Source organism: Athene noctua, chromosome 14 (genome assembly GCF_965140245.1).
Source record: "Athene noctua chromosome 14, bAthNoc1.hap1.1, whole genome shotgun sequence".
Taxonomy (NCBI): Eukaryota; Metazoa; Chordata; class Aves; order Strigiformes; family Strigidae; genus Athene; species Athene noctua.
In genome coordinates, this window is record NC_134050.1 from 12,808,276 (window position 1) to 12,823,570 (window position 15,295).

At 41.2% G+C, this 15,295-nt stretch overlaps 1 protein-coding gene across 1 annotated transcript in view; it reads left to right on the plus strand.

Moving 5' to 3' along the window:
* Positions 1–504: 504 nt before the first annotated feature.
* The window catches only part of DENND2B (DENN domain containing 2B), a 141,005-nt gene continuing 126,214 nt past the window's right edge, over positions 505–15,295 (plus strand). Inside the window, exon 1 of the mRNA XM_074918158.1 lies at positions 505–723. The gene's annotated coding sequence lies outside the window, so the exon portion shown is untranslated. The remainder of the gene's footprint in view (positions 724–15,295) is intronic.

Consider the following 15,295-nt stretch of genomic DNA (forward strand, 5'->3'; position numbering starts at 1 on the left):
GAATACCTGTGCTAATTAAGTCACTGGCTGGGTACTGGGGGAACAGCAAGGTAAGCAGCCAGGCCATGCCAGCAGCATTTCTGGTAATCTGCATGATTGTATTTCAATAGAGTCTTAGTGCTTTCAGATATCAAATTCATAACAAGTCGGGTGAAGACAAATAGCCCACAGGTTTGAATGCAATGGATTTACTTTTAGTTCAGAGCTTTGGCAAGCAAACACCTCAGTGTTCCTTCCTGGGGGGGGGAGAAAAAAAAAAAAAAAAAAAAGTACAAGCTCTGTGCTGGTTTTCTTTTTTAAAAGGCAATATCTCCAGTTTGAACAATCGATTCATGACCAAAGCTCAGCTTCCTGGGCTGACTCTAGGGAGGGCTTGGAGGAGGGGTGGAATGCTTCAAAAACTTAGTTGATGAAAAGGCATGCTGTTTTGTGGATGCCTCCCAGAATTGTTTAAATCTGTGTGTGTGTGTATGCGCGCGCGTGCGTATGGAAAGAGAGAGAGAGAGATCTCCATGACAACTGGCCTGGCCAGTCTGTGTTCTCTGCAATCATTTTAGCTGGAATCAGTGCTGCGAAAGGTCATATGAAGGAGTTGTGGGAAGCACAGCAGGTATTAGACGCTAAACGACTGGTTTTCTGATTGCCTCACATAATAAGACAGAGTTTTGTCTGGGAAATACAAATCTGAGAATGGAGTGGAAAGGGAAATGCTCCAAATTTCAGGTAACAAAAATTGCCTTTTTAATGTTATTTCCTCCCATTTTAAAGTTTGGTGTGTTTTGTTTTTCTTTTTTTTTTCTGCGGTGTTTACTCCCAGCCGAATGTCTGAGCAAGCTTGGATTCCCTAGCTCTGGGGAATGATGTCATGCGGCAACAGTTGGATTCTATTAGCCAGGGAAAGAGGAAACATCCTGCATTTTTGAAAGGAAAAAAAAATTTAAAAATACTTTGGCTTTTTGTTGAATCCTGTGCAAAGGCTGCAAAAAGTGTTGGTAAAGTGTTGGTTGTTTTTTTTTTTTAAAAAAAAGTTGCTAAGAAATTAATTCACAGAAAATGTCATTTAGGATCTAGACAGCACCAAACTGTAAAACCACTGCAACAATTACTCCTATATGCAAGAAAATAATTATGGAAGCGTTAGGAGAATTCAGAAGACATGTCGGTCTTCGTGGGTGCTCCTATATTCATCTTTAATTTCACCTTAATTAAGCAGAGGATTTGGAACCTCCACACACTTGGGATCCTTTAGCAATTGTTTGGAGAATGTGCTGCTAAAGATTTTCTTCTGGGCTGGGCTCCCTCTCAAACTGCTGTTTATGAATAGATGATGCTGGCAGCATTGTTCTCAATAAGGTTTTTAGTCCTGGGCTGTATTTTTCATAGCATCAAACCAGCCTTTTCTGGGAGAGGGTAGCAGGGAAGAAAGCAACAAACTAGTAATTTCAGCAATTTGAAAGGGTCTTTTTTTTTCCCCATTTCCTCAGAGATGTTTGCTAAATGCTGTATTCAACACTCAACACTAGGATAGCATGCATAGCATTTTAAGCAGAAAAATGCCTAATGATTTCTGTACAACTGCTATGTCCTAATGAAAAGACTTAGAAAATGGATATAATCCTGCTTCCTCGAACATCACACTGTACTGATAACCATGATAAAAAGACTAGGTCACCCATGTGCTGTTTAAACTCCCCTATAGCAGATGCTCAGTTGTACTTTTATGCTGCGTTGCTCCCTTCTGTGCGTTTCAGGCATAATCCGAAGCTTGCTGGAGTCCATGGGAGTTTTCCCGTCAACTTCAAAGGGCTTCAGATCAGCCTCTGCCTGAGAACTTCTCAGCCTCAGCTTCAGTCTTTTGACTGCAGGACCAGGCCACAGGCTCTCCACTTTCTTTCTTGAACTTTCCAAACAGAAGGTCTTTTGTGTTCCTCCAAACAATGCCAGGCGCTGCTGACTGGCTTCGGCGTGGCTGCTAACACACACTGGAGATAATAGTGATGCTTATTTCCGCTTTCTCCTAAAACCGTCCTAGAGGGGGAAAGTGCAGTGACTGGAAATCAGATCCTTGTATCCCACCTCCCCTCCTCACAAGTGGCCATTGTTTATGAGTGTGTGTGTCTGTGTGTGCAAATTGTTCCTTGATTAAAGGGCGGTGTTGGCTGTGCTTCAGGGAGGAGTTTCAGGAAGATTTTAGGGGGAAAACACTGTTATCGCCGTGATCTGCCAGCAGAGCAATCATGAGGGAGAAGCAGGCTGTCCTGGAGCAGGCGATCTTTCTGCAACGTGTGTGCAGAACTAACTGATGGCTGCCATTTGAGAACTGAGGGCTGATCAGCACAGTCTAACACTTTGTGTGCCCCTCTTGCCTACCAGATTTGACCAGCTTGATTCCATAAATAAAATACTGCTGTTAGTGAATATCAATTGATAACTTGGTTATGGAAAAAAACTTGGTTATTGGAAAAAAATAATAATTTTTCATTTGTTTGGTTGGAAGCAGTTTAATAAGAAATCCTTGTGACATTCTTGACAAGAAATGAAGTATCTGTGGAGCGGCTGTGTTAATTTGAACCATCCTCCTCCTTAAGAAACAACACTGATTACTCAAGTTTAAGGCTCATGTGTGGGAAAAGACTATTAGTCGCTGAAATTTCTGAGACAGACAAAGATTATGATTTTCAAAATCAGAACCACTGCTTTTAAATGCTTACATTTTACAGATGGTCAGCTTGAGACTCCTGAGAGATCTCTGCACGGTGTTGCAAATGGGGCATTTCAAAGGCAACAGTTGCTTTGTGGCGTTTATCTGTTGTGTGGCGCAATGCAGCAGGAAGCCTGGTGAGTTCTCTCCCAGTGTTTCTGGCTGAGTGGCATTTTCCTTAATGGTCTGTGTTGTAGTATTTACATTTTACTTTGAAAAGTGATACAAGGCATCATTCCCGTAGTCCTTTAATATAATTTCCATATGTCCTAGCATTCTGAATGGTTCCAAATGAAGTTTTCATATGTTATACACTACATATACCTTACCAGTAGGAAATTTAAAAAAAAAATAAATCCATAAATCATAATATAACTACACTCATAATAATATATTCTATAGCTGACTTACTGTGTTTGGGCAGAAATGTAACCAGAAGCACACAGGTGTTGGCACATTGTTTGTTTTTGTTTTTTTTTATCCATAAAGTCACTAAGTGATTCAGGAAGGCTGCTGCTATACCTGGTGACACATGTGGAGTTCCTGCAGCAGTCTGTGCAGGCGTAGCGGCTCTGCTCGACACAGCTCCTGCGGACAGGTCCTTAGCTCAGCGTTTGCAGCCTGCTGTAGTTGTCACTTTATAGGTGCATTCATTTCTGTATCTTGAAGGGAGTTGCTTTATGTTGTTGTCCTGATGTAAATCTCCTTGTTGGTCCTGTGTGTCCACCACGTTTCTGCCAGTGGCTGTACACCCACATTTTGTCAGTGGATAGTCAGTGGCTTGAGTTTTCCGGAGAGATTAATGTGTGTTTTTGATAGGATTAGTTGTGTCCTGTCTCACTGCACTTAGAAGGAAAGTGAAAGAACATGGTAGAAATATTTTTTTTTCTTCTTGACTATCTAATGAATACCTTTTATATTCTGAGTTATAATGTTTTAATTGCTTGTTTATCTTGCATAAGACCATTTTTTCTGCCTGTACTCCCTCTATCCATAGGTTGACAGTGTATGTTTCCCTGTTGTTTGTTGCAGTGAGTTCCAGGTTAATTGCTTTATTGACATATTTGTCTTTATTACTTGGAAATACACTGCTTTGCAAATGAGCTGAGGCTGTCTAGAAGACTAGGACTTACTTTCAATAAGTAAGTTCAGTAATTCAGTATTTATTTCTGCTCTTACTCCCTTCTCTAAATAACTCCCATCTCTGTTTTTTTCTTCTTGGGGAAAGTCTGTGAGACACTGGAAAAACACTGTAGTTGTCTCCGTTTCTGCTGTTTTCTTTGAAGGTTGAGTGATCTTCAGAGCACCTGGCATTACAGTTGTGGACAGATGCACCATTAAATTCTTGAACATGAGATCAGTATTTTCCATCTGTAACCCTGTGCTCACAATAGATGGAATTCATTGATTGAAAACAACAGTGCTGCATATTTAGAAGAGCTGATCACAATGCTTAAATCTTTCCTTATTTTCTGCAAGTTAATTTCAACTCCAGCAGTATGAACAACTAGTTCTCACAGTTGTTTCCTCTCACGGGCTGTTTTCAGGTCATGGTGATTCTGTGTGACTTTCTAAGGTGTAAAATGTGACATGCGGAAGGATTTGTTCCCAGCAGCTGGTGAGTGTGGCTACCTTTAATTACAGCAAGAACCTTGAAATGATTGCACTGTCATTCTGCTCCGCAGACTAGACTATCATTAGTGCTAATCAGTGATGTCTGTTCTGCCTTTGCATCTTTGACCCAGTTACTTTGCTGAACTTAACGTAGTTGCAAGTGTGACACAAAGCAGACTCTTGGCACAGCCCTGATCACAGAGCAGGGAGAGATCTGGCAACTTTCACACAAATCCATTATAATTAAGGCTTCCGGTCTGGGATTTAAACTTCTTTCTCTTAAAAGCCTGAGAGGCTTTTAACAATATTTTTCAGACTGAAAATGAACCTACTGCTTATAGAGGCAAAGTCCCCTGATGGTACTAGCTGCAGGCAGACCTGGAAGAGGCAGGTGCTGCTCTTGTTCCTTCATCAGGCTTTGAAAGTGTGCTTCCACCGCGAGTGCTTTTTGAACAGAGTCTCCTAGTACTTCGGTTTCACGTGACAACAGCAGAGTCCCCTAAGCAGTTAGAGGAGTGTTGCACAGTTGGCTTTCTTCCAGTGCCAGCTTTTATTATGAGTTCAAGCCTCGTGTAGCATTAATCCTCTTTGCCCACTTGGAGCCAAACTTCAGTATGCAAGGGGCTGTTAAAGAGAGTCCCATTTCCCTATCCTGGTAGAGGCAGTGCTCTGTCCTTGAACAACTTTTTCCTCCTCCACTTACAGTTTGGTGACAAAAAGATGAATTAGAGGCTAAAACTTCTGCCAATGGCAAGAGCACAGTTTGGCATCCCTTGTGCAGTTGGCATCAAATGGATACAAGCCATCAAATTATCTGTGCTCCTGGTCCAGCAGAGCCTGTTGATTTATGAACAGAACATCCTTCCCGTCTTTAAAGCATGTTTGAAAGTTAAAAAGCATCACTAAGTGTTTACCACATTATGGACATGCTGAGGATAGTGGGACAATTTTGACAGTACAGAACCTGCTCCCTGCAATGCTATTTCATGCCTTTTTGGTAGAGAGCAAAAAGCAGTTTGAGAGCTGCAGCAGTATGGAAACATTTGCAGCTGCACAGTTCGCATTCCCATGTTTCAGTCTCTCACAGGCCCGTGCAGATCTTCTATTATTAGTTTTAAAAGGAGAATAGCTGACAGCTGATTAATTTGAATGGCGTATTCCAGAGAGAGCTGTTTTATGACTGAGTTGTCAAGAGCGTCAAGCCAAGAAAAGTATTGAGTAAAGTTACAAAGAAAAATCTCTGATGTAGAGCACAATCCTGTTTATCCAAAAGAATTGCAGAGGACAAAACCATCTTCATACCACTCTGCTGTCAACATGTTCAAACCTGTGCTGGGGGAGGTGAGAAGCTGAAGGGTTCAGCCTGGTGCATTCATCCCCCAGCAGTTCCTGGGAGAGCTCCCCAGGGGTTTTCTGGCATGTTGTCACAGGGAAGGGGACATATTGCAACTCAGTCTTCAGAAACCTGCCTAAAAAATAATTTCAAGTGACTCATTATGGTGTTGGTTTTTGGAGATGAGTCAAGTTGGTTTCAGAGTGAAGAATGGAAAAAACCCCACTTTTGGACAATGGATATGCTTTTTGTAACAAGCTGATGCTCGGGATTAGAGCTGCTTTGCTGTGTGTCAGGCAGGGTTTCACCATTATACTGACTCCGCTACACTCATGCTCAGGGCAGCAGATTGGGTTTTGGGAACATATGAAGACCTAAGAACAAACGCTGTTTTTCCAGTGCTCTTTTATTAGCAGAAGCACATGACAGTAAGTTGAGTGGTATCACCCTGGGACATGCACAGGCGGCTGTCTGGCCGCCCCTTTTGTGTCCTGTGGAAAGCACTACCCTTGTGTGCCACCTGTAAGCCTAGCCTGGGCAGCTGAAGCACAGCTCTTTTCCTGATCTGAGACTTTAGAGGAGAAGGAGAGCCAGTCCTGTCCCTGGAGCTGCATAAGATGATCCATTTACATTTTCTATCTCCTACAGCAGTAAGCCTCTGCCATGATGCTGTAATGTCACCTGCTTTCATGGGACTGTTCCCTCTGCCCCTGCTTGGGATGGATGCTCAGGGGAGCAGGAGTCACAAAAGGTGAGATCAAGGAGTGAGGTGAGGCATGAGGTGAGAAGGTTCCACTGCTCCCAAGTAGCCATGGGCTGGCAGGAGACTGCATTTTTAGCCCAGAGAGCTTGTGTCCTTGATGGTGATTGGGTGATCAGCTGGGCTGGACCGCTGTTCCCTTGAGCCAGGCCAGAGCTGCTGTCAAGGCACAGAGGAGGTGGTTCCAAAACACAGGCAGAGCTGAGGTCCTGACAGACCCTGTCTGTTGCCATGTGCTGCCTCCGCTCTCCTCCTCCTCACCTTAGGGACCATGGAGACAGGGGAAAGGGTAGCAATGAGAGTGAGGCTGTTTCACTTTCTATCCAGCAGTTAAGTCCAGGTTTGTTTCTCAACAGACATCTCCCTGCAAATGAGAGTTGTTTAAGGTAAAGGTTGTATGAAGGCAGAGGTTGAACCTTACTGCATTTTAAAATGCTGCCTTTGTGTGTGGTGAGGGGGCTGCGATACAAGCTGGTTGTACAGGGGACACCATCAGCAGGTTATAATCTTTCTTGTGCCAGAGTCAGTGGATAGTATAATATACTGTCAAATCTGGCATTTGGATTAAGATCTGCTTTCTTCTCCTACGGAGACATCATCCAGTTTTCTGCTGAGACACATCAAGAGCTAAGGTCCCTGCTGTGTTTTATTTACTATTGGCTGACATGTGTGGACAGTAGAAAACAAATGTAAGCATGACTCAGTGCTGTGTACTACAATAGCACAGAATGCTTCCTGGGGATTTATGACTATCTGGAAGAACAGGGCATCCAAGAGGCAGCCCAAGGTCATCAGCTACAGCACCTTGTGGCAGATCCCAGCACAGTGCCTGTGCCTGTGGCACTGATGGCTCTGATAGCATGGGTGTACCTACCTGTTCTAAAAGTATGGCCGGATCCTCAGTTAGAGAAAGATGAAGCCAGTGGAGTTATGCTAAAGGTTTCCATGATTATTTTTTTTAAATCTATGCAGTTCATGCTCTGGATAGGGCAGACTGATTGCAAAGTGGCCATTTATCCAGAGATTCTGGGTGTCAGTCAATGGCTGCTCTGGTCAGGTTGTGTGATGTCCTGAAATCCTAAACGGCCACATTACTCTTTTTTTCCACCTCAATAAAATTACTCTGTGCAGAACCAGGCTGCATTAGGTAAAACTCGTTTGTGCATCAGCCTCCTGCCAAGTTGTATCGGGTGCGTAATGTCAGTTTGGCAGTTGTGTTGCTGGTGAGATGTATGACCTTGCCTACAGTAGCAATGCACATGGGCTTACTGTCTTCTGAGATCTGGCATCACATGTGCCCCTCAGAGACAGGACAGACTCCAAAGTGAACTGCCACTGAGCAGGATGAATTCCTGCTTCCTGTATTGGTGCCGAATGGTGTGCTGGCTTATGGAAGTATTTAAAATATTTACTATTAAAAATTATTTGTCAGGAGAAAAGTAGAAACCTGTTGCTTGCAGTGTGGGAACAGTTGGCTACTCCTGAGTCTGGGTAGAAAATGGAGATGTTAGGAATAGGTTGGAGGAAGAGTGCAGAAAAAACCCTCTGTGAAAGAGGAAAGAAAACCTTGTTAAAAGGTAATTATTCTTTTGGATGAGTGGTTGACTTCTCACAAGGTGGGCAGAAGTGGAGCAAAGTCAAAACGCAGAGTTCTGGCTCAGTGTAATACTTATCATGTCAACATTTTCTTACAATCTGATTTCAAAACAACCCAACCAACAAACCCATCATTGCAGACTGGAGATCCTGTAAAGTATTTTTTCAGTAGCATGAACACATGGTGTTCCCAAAACAAAATAGTCTAGGACACTTGTGGTGGCGGGGTGACGCTGAGAGCCTGCTAGGCTGTTTTACTGCTGCCTGCTCCTGAACAGGAGCAGCAGATCTGTTGGCTTGGACAGATCGCCCTCGTGACAGTGGCTCATTAATGGTTGTCACATCAGTTATGTTTCCATGACAGCTTCAGGTCTGACAAACGTGACAAAGCTGTGTTTTATCAGTAAATCCCCCAGAAAATCCCCTGCTGGCCCTAGTCAGGAAAGCATATGGATAAGAAGAGAAAATTATTCTTCCTGCTCTTTGTTACTGATTCTACTTTTTGTATGTGAACTAGCCAGCTAGGACTAGTTGCATTCCTCTGTAATTTGCAGTACCTCCTGTATGGGGCTGAACCAGTGATGAATTAATGCCTTTAAGTTTTATTCATTGTTTTAGTGACCAAGGAAACTCTAAATATCAGATTGACGTTTTGAGGAATGGAGCAGAAGCACCGATGTTCTATTACAGGGCAGGCTTGGGCACCCTTGAATCAAACTGGCTTTTTTGCAGAAAGGTTGTGGAGATTCAGGCAGGTTTGTTGGCCACAATTGAACCAGTGGGGTAAGCGGTTAGACTTGTTCTTTTGCAATTCTTTAAAAAAAAAAAAAAGAAAAAAAAAGAGCAGGAGCATTTTATTTATATTCAAGTATTCTCCCTTTGAAATTCTTCATTAAACACTACAAGATGAAGGAATCTGTAATAGTTTGTTATCTGTAGGTCATCTATTAGTATGTTGCATGCCAAATCACACTCATACATAAAATAAAGGATAAAACTATAGACATGCTGAGATCTCTTTCTATCATGAATGTATTTTGAAATCTATCTGGATCTGTAATAGAAGTATTTGACTCTCTTATGCAGGGAAGATGAAAGGAGGGAAATACTAGTTGAATAAATTAGATAATATGACATAAATAAGAAGATGAGGAGGGCTCCAGAGCTTTGTGAAGTATAACATGATTGCCCTTTCCTGAATAGAATCGTATCTGCTTACAAACATTCAGTCCATCTTTGCAGGGAATCGCAAACAGGATGCAGGTTTGCTAATATTGGCAGGTATTGGAGGTTTTTTTAACTGAAGTGATAGATACTGGGGCACTGTATCAAAAGGTCATGAGGTTCAATCCTGGTGCTACACACCGCTCTTGTGCGGTTTAGCTGGTAGCTCTGTGTGTACCTGTATAACCTATGTATGTATGAATTACTGCTCGCTTCAACTATCTGTATTATCTGACTCCAAGTAGTAGAAGTCTCACCAGGAACATTTTATCTCCAAATCAGGTTGAAAATTTTGTTTGGGAGACCCTAACTTTGCCCAAGAGAGCTTTCCAAGAGAGTAAAGGCAAACCTGCTTAGTTCAAGACTGTGTTCTGGGACTGAGCGTCTCATTTGACTGCAGCAAGCCTGTGCACAGGCAGTACTGAGTAATTCCCTGGCTTGAGATTTCCAGCATTATCTCTGAGATAGGAAATGGTGATGCTTCTGCTGCTCACTAGTGCACTGTTTATAGTGCCACAGTTGTGTCACGCCAAACTCAAAAGGTGATGACTTTGACTGAAACGCACATAGGCGAATATATTTATTTTAAAGCAATGAGTAATAAATCTAATGACTATTTATGTGGTTACTGCTATAAATTAAGCGAGTGCTTTTTCAAGCATTGTTGGAAATTCTAGTCAAAGCTGCCAAGTGAAACATGTGAATCCTATTTTACAGCTCATATCTGCTAGGTGCAGAGGGGGAAACTGAATAAAAAGAAATCAGGATATACCTCAGACAAAATTTGTCATGTACTAATGGCAAATGTCTACTCCTGACCTCCACAGGAGCAATGGCAGAGGGAGGGAACAGACCATCTTTATGACTGTTCAGGCATAGTCAATAGGAGAATGAAAGACGAGGGATGGAAATGTGTTTGTTCTCAAAAAATGCCATGTACCTCAGCATAGCTGGGTATTTTCTGAGGGAATACCTTTTGGCTTACCTTTTGTATTGTATATACTTTTTCAAAGCTACAGCAAAATGAAGTGTTAGTTGACTCACGAAGTTTATTGCAAAGTTTTATTCCTCTCCTAGTAACAGTCAGCACCAGCAAGTTACCTCTGACATTGCACCTGATGGTGTAAGAAACTGTGAAAATGTCATAGCAAACTCGGGCTGCCATAATGTTTGAAGAGAAACTGCTTAAATGAGACTAACATTTTATTTTTTGTTTGTGTAGTGTTCAGTATGCCAAGTCCTAATCTGTGGCTAAGTTTCTGATATAGTGGCTGTAATAATAACTGGGTTAATAAAAATTAGGCCTCATAAGCATCGCTATTGAATTGAGTAGAAATACTGCTTTTTCTAGCTGTAGCTCTCCAAAAGATACACACATTTTGATTTTGAAGAGCCATTAATTATCTTTTGGTTAAAAGGAAGTGAGAACGAGTCAGTGCATATCCATTTGCTCATTACTTTCTCCCAGTCCAGTCACAAATCTGTGGCTAAAAATGCAGTACTTACAAAACTTCTCTGTCCTGTATCTCAATGAGAAGTTTGCATTTCTGTTGTGTTTCTGTAGCCAGCACATTCCTGCAAGCAGGGAAGTGGAAAAACATCTTCTTAGAACTGTGAACAAGTGTCTCTTAGCTATCCGCATCCTAGTTTGGAATTTTTATTCTGCATTTAAAATCTTCCCCCAGAAAAATGAGTTTGAAGCCCAAGAAGTATTCCCATATAAGTGACCGAATCATCTTCCTTGGGAATTGAGGGATCACTGTTGCCTGGAGTTACGGTCTTAAAGACTAAGATGAACAGATAGTTAGGAATTAGTTGTAAATTTATATTATACTATTCATTATTGTTTCTGTTGAGTGTAATCATATAGGGAGAAAACAGATGTCGTTATTCAGAGACAGGTTTTCTTTGTATTGACGTAGTAGCAGCCAAAACAAAAAATGATGGGACTGGTAAGAAGTAAAATGGAGAATTAATATTCAGGCTGTTGTAATGCTAAGTCCCTTAGTCCCTGTAGTAACATATTCTACAATAGCCAGACAGCAACCATTTTGGAGGCAAAATAATTCTTCAAATTCACAAGTGCCCTCTAAAGACACGCAGGATCAGTTTTCTGATCTATTTGAGCACTTGTTTGCACAGAAAACTTTTAAAATTGTAAGAAGCAGTTTGAAGTTCCATCGAAATAAAAATTGTTTCAGTTTCTCGATGTATGTGGCGATTCCACTAAACAGTCAGATACCTGGAAATCTGTAACTGTGCTTTTGGGGTCTAAGGACAATGTTCTCAAAAGCTCTGAGGTCCCACTGACTTCCAGAAATGTTGAAGTCCTGACTGCTCTGAAAGCAGAACTCAAATCCTGTAAGCACCTTTGCAAGGTGCTCCTGTATGCATAGTGGGCTAAAATACTATATATTCAAACTGCTTCTGAAGTCCTTGGTCAAACAGAAAATGCATTTATGTTTTTTTCGGATAGAAAAGTTTATTTTCAGGTCAGCAACTACTGTGAGCAATGTAAAAAGTCTGCATTTTGAATGGAAAGAGAAATTGAAACAAAGTTGTCCTTATGAGCTGTGAAGCAGCTGGCTCATCACAGGCCAAGTGAATCCATTTGGGAGTCATGGAACTTTGAGCAGCACTGGAGAAAGAAAAAGGGTAAGGGGGGAGCATCTGCACAATGCAAATTAGGAGAGATGTTCAGCAGAATGACAGTTGAGAGAGATTTTTCTCTTTCCCCTTCATCAAAACCTTCCAGTTAATTCACTTTTTGAAGCAGTTTGTGTTTTATGGTTAAAATTAAATTTCCCCTACTTAAACATATGTAGGTGGATCATTTAGTTGCAGTTTCATATCTGAGGGTATGTTAAAGGGGGAGCTACAGGAAAGCTGGGGAGGGACTCCTTAGTAGGGAGTGTAGGGGGGGATAGGATGAGGGATAGCAGTTTTAAACTGTCAGAGGGTAGATTTAGATTAGACATAAGGAAGAAGTTCTTCCCTGTGAGGGTGGTGAGGTCCTGGCACAGGTTCCCCAGAGAAGCTGTGGCTGCCCCCTCCCTGGAAGGGTTCAAGGCCAGGTTGGACGGGGCTTTGGGCAACCTGGGCTAGTGGAAGGTGTCCCTGCCCAAGGCAGGGGGGTTGGGACTAGATGATTTTTAAAGTCCCTTCCAACCCAAACCATTCAATGATTTAATAATCCTAGATATTCAGGTAAAGGTAAATGTGACGTATCTTTGTGAGGGAGTTAACTTTCCCCTAGATTAGGGGCAATAGATCTGTGATGTACACAAAGCTGCAGATCATTTCTCAGAAAACTGTGTCTATGATTAGGTGACTATACAGATTTTTCTTCTGTCTCTCCTCCTAGATAAAAAGGAATGTATACAAAGGGGCTGTGCAGAGTATTGTATTCAGTTCTCAATTTGAAAGCTCTTAATGGTTGGCAAAGAAATTGCCTGCACTTCGATTGTTGGAAAGACATGAGGACAAATGCCCTGAAGGGTAAAAGGTCCTTAAAGCTGTAAGAAATAAGGAAAGGCTTTAAAAATAATTGAATAATTAGATCTCATTCAAGCCATGATTCACAGAACTTGGTCTTGGCTGTCTTAAAACAGAAACCTTAGAAGAAGTAGTAGCCAAGAGGGGAATGAAAATGCACCACAGTTCTTTCGGCATATTGCCTTCCAGAACAGATGATGAGGCTTCTTCTGATGGAGGTATAGCTGCTGTGCTAAAAATATTTCTTACCTTAGTCACAAATAAAGACACTCAGAGCTGAATTTAAAACATATTCTACAGCAACTGTATTCAAAACAGGTTCATCTTAAATTGTCATCCACCCTGTAAAACAGTTGCCCAGCGTCAGTCAAAGAGAGTTTGAAGGAATCTAGACTGATTCACTGTTTATGTTATTAGGTGACCAAGCAGATAAAATGTAAGAATATTATGTAAAGGAGACATGATGGTGGTTTTACACTGAGCAAAACACATGCTTTTTAATTTAACAGATGGAAAGCTTTTTACTGGTATGTGAAAGTTTGGTTAATAGATAACCAATTAATAAATTTTACTTGTAGAAGAATTCTGTACCTTATGGCTGTCATCATTTCCTTTTGACTTCATTGAAAAGTTTATGTTAACTTAAGCCTAGTTTCTACTTCTCCATGTACTGTGGAAATCTGATTTGTGGTGTGGTATGAGTATATATTGGTTGATAGAGATTTCTAGTGCAATAAGCTTTGTGAGCAAAATAAATATTTAGAAATGACGTGTTAAATCACAGATTGGATTGTTGGATTTCATCCTTGGGCTGAAGGACCATGTTATCTATTTTAAAGGATTTGTGACTTTTTTTTTTTTTTCCCTCTTCTTCCTTTTCCCCTCCCACTGGTGGAAATTGTGCTGGCCCAGGAGTTGATGGGGGTTTTGTTGTAGTTATTTAAATTGCTTTTAGTTTGTGGTATCCTGGCATCAGATGCTTCTCTCATCTTGCTGTATGCAGAGAACTATTGATGAAAATTTTGTCAGCTCTGTTTCAATTTTTGGTGGGGTCCTTTTACCAGAGAAATATTTTAAGACACTGTGGAAACCTGGAGACAAATGCTGTACAAAGTAGTGAGCTTATAGATTGACTGGTCATACTGACCTGTGTAGTTGGATCCCTATTTCCCTTTAATTTGGACATCAGAGGGTAGTGACTCCCTAGAGAGCCCAGGGAGGCGTCTGAGACAGCTCTGAAAATTCAACTGGTGTAAATAACCCTGCACCTTTGTGACACATCTCAGATGCAGCATATGCAGTGAATAAGAAACACTGGTTATTTATTTTGTGGTTTGAAACTGTCAGGGAGCATTACTGTGATATTACGAAGGAGTAATAGAGCTAGCCTGCTGTATAGATAGTCTAGTGGTGAGTTAAAGGCAGAGCTAAAGTAAGTACACTTGAGATCCCATTTATGCTGTTGCGAACGAAAGAACCATTCTGATGCCTTTCCAGCTTAAACAGTTGAAGCTGTGTGTACACGGTAGGTTTCTTTTAGTCATGTGGTATGTAACTGGACTTGCATCTTTGTGTGTCCAGGCAGTTGTATTCTGCTGCATTTTCCCTTTATGGATGATACTGGTTGAGAAGTCTGCTAATCTCCATTAGACTTGACAGAGAAAAACATTAGGGATATGGTTGGAACTGTGTGGATTGAAATTGAAAAGCGAAGCACTATAATAAATTGTGGCTCTCTGGTTGAACATGAGGATAAAATTCATTCCAGACCCTGTGTTTGAATGGAACAGTTTATGAATGGAAGCACAGCCCCTGGATTGTATTTCAGCATTAGTCTGGTTTGGAATTGTGCTATATCCAATATGGACAAGGATATGTATTTTATAAGGTTTCATTATTCCACTGTTCAGATTGTTCAAATATAGAATCTCTTGTGCTGGAGATGGCTGTGGAGTATGTGACATAGGAGAAATATTTTATTTTTGAAAAGAAACAGGTTAGTAACTGTTGTCTGCGGTCTATATATTGGAAATAGCTTTATATTTGGCTGAAGGAGAACTGGCTAATGTTCAGAGGCATCACAGTTGTACTTCTGCTTTACCTCCATTTTTCACTATCCATGTCTTGTTTTATGGTTGTCACCTTTGTCACCTGTCAGATGGAGATGACTGCTGGGTGGCATCACAGCCATGCACAATGCTTACTATCATCTGATACAATCAGATGTTTAGACAAAAGCAGCCACTAGCTATAGTAAATGTGGATTAGTATTGGTTAATTCAAATGAGAAGCTGGAAGAAAATAATGCTGTAGTTATCAAAGACAAACAAATTAAAAGAAAACATGCTTAAGCAACATGTATTAGGAAATTAGGAGTCTTGGATTGAAGTCTATAAACTTTCTAGCCCCTGCTAGATGCTTAAAGATGAAGGAGCCAAAACCTCCCGTCAGTTAACATACTGTGGTTTCACCCACTGCTTAAAGCCGTTTAGTTTTAAACCTCTCAGATGGATTATGTTATAATGTTGACAGAAACAAAACTGAGATGCAAAAAGAAAAGAAAAGCTTCAGC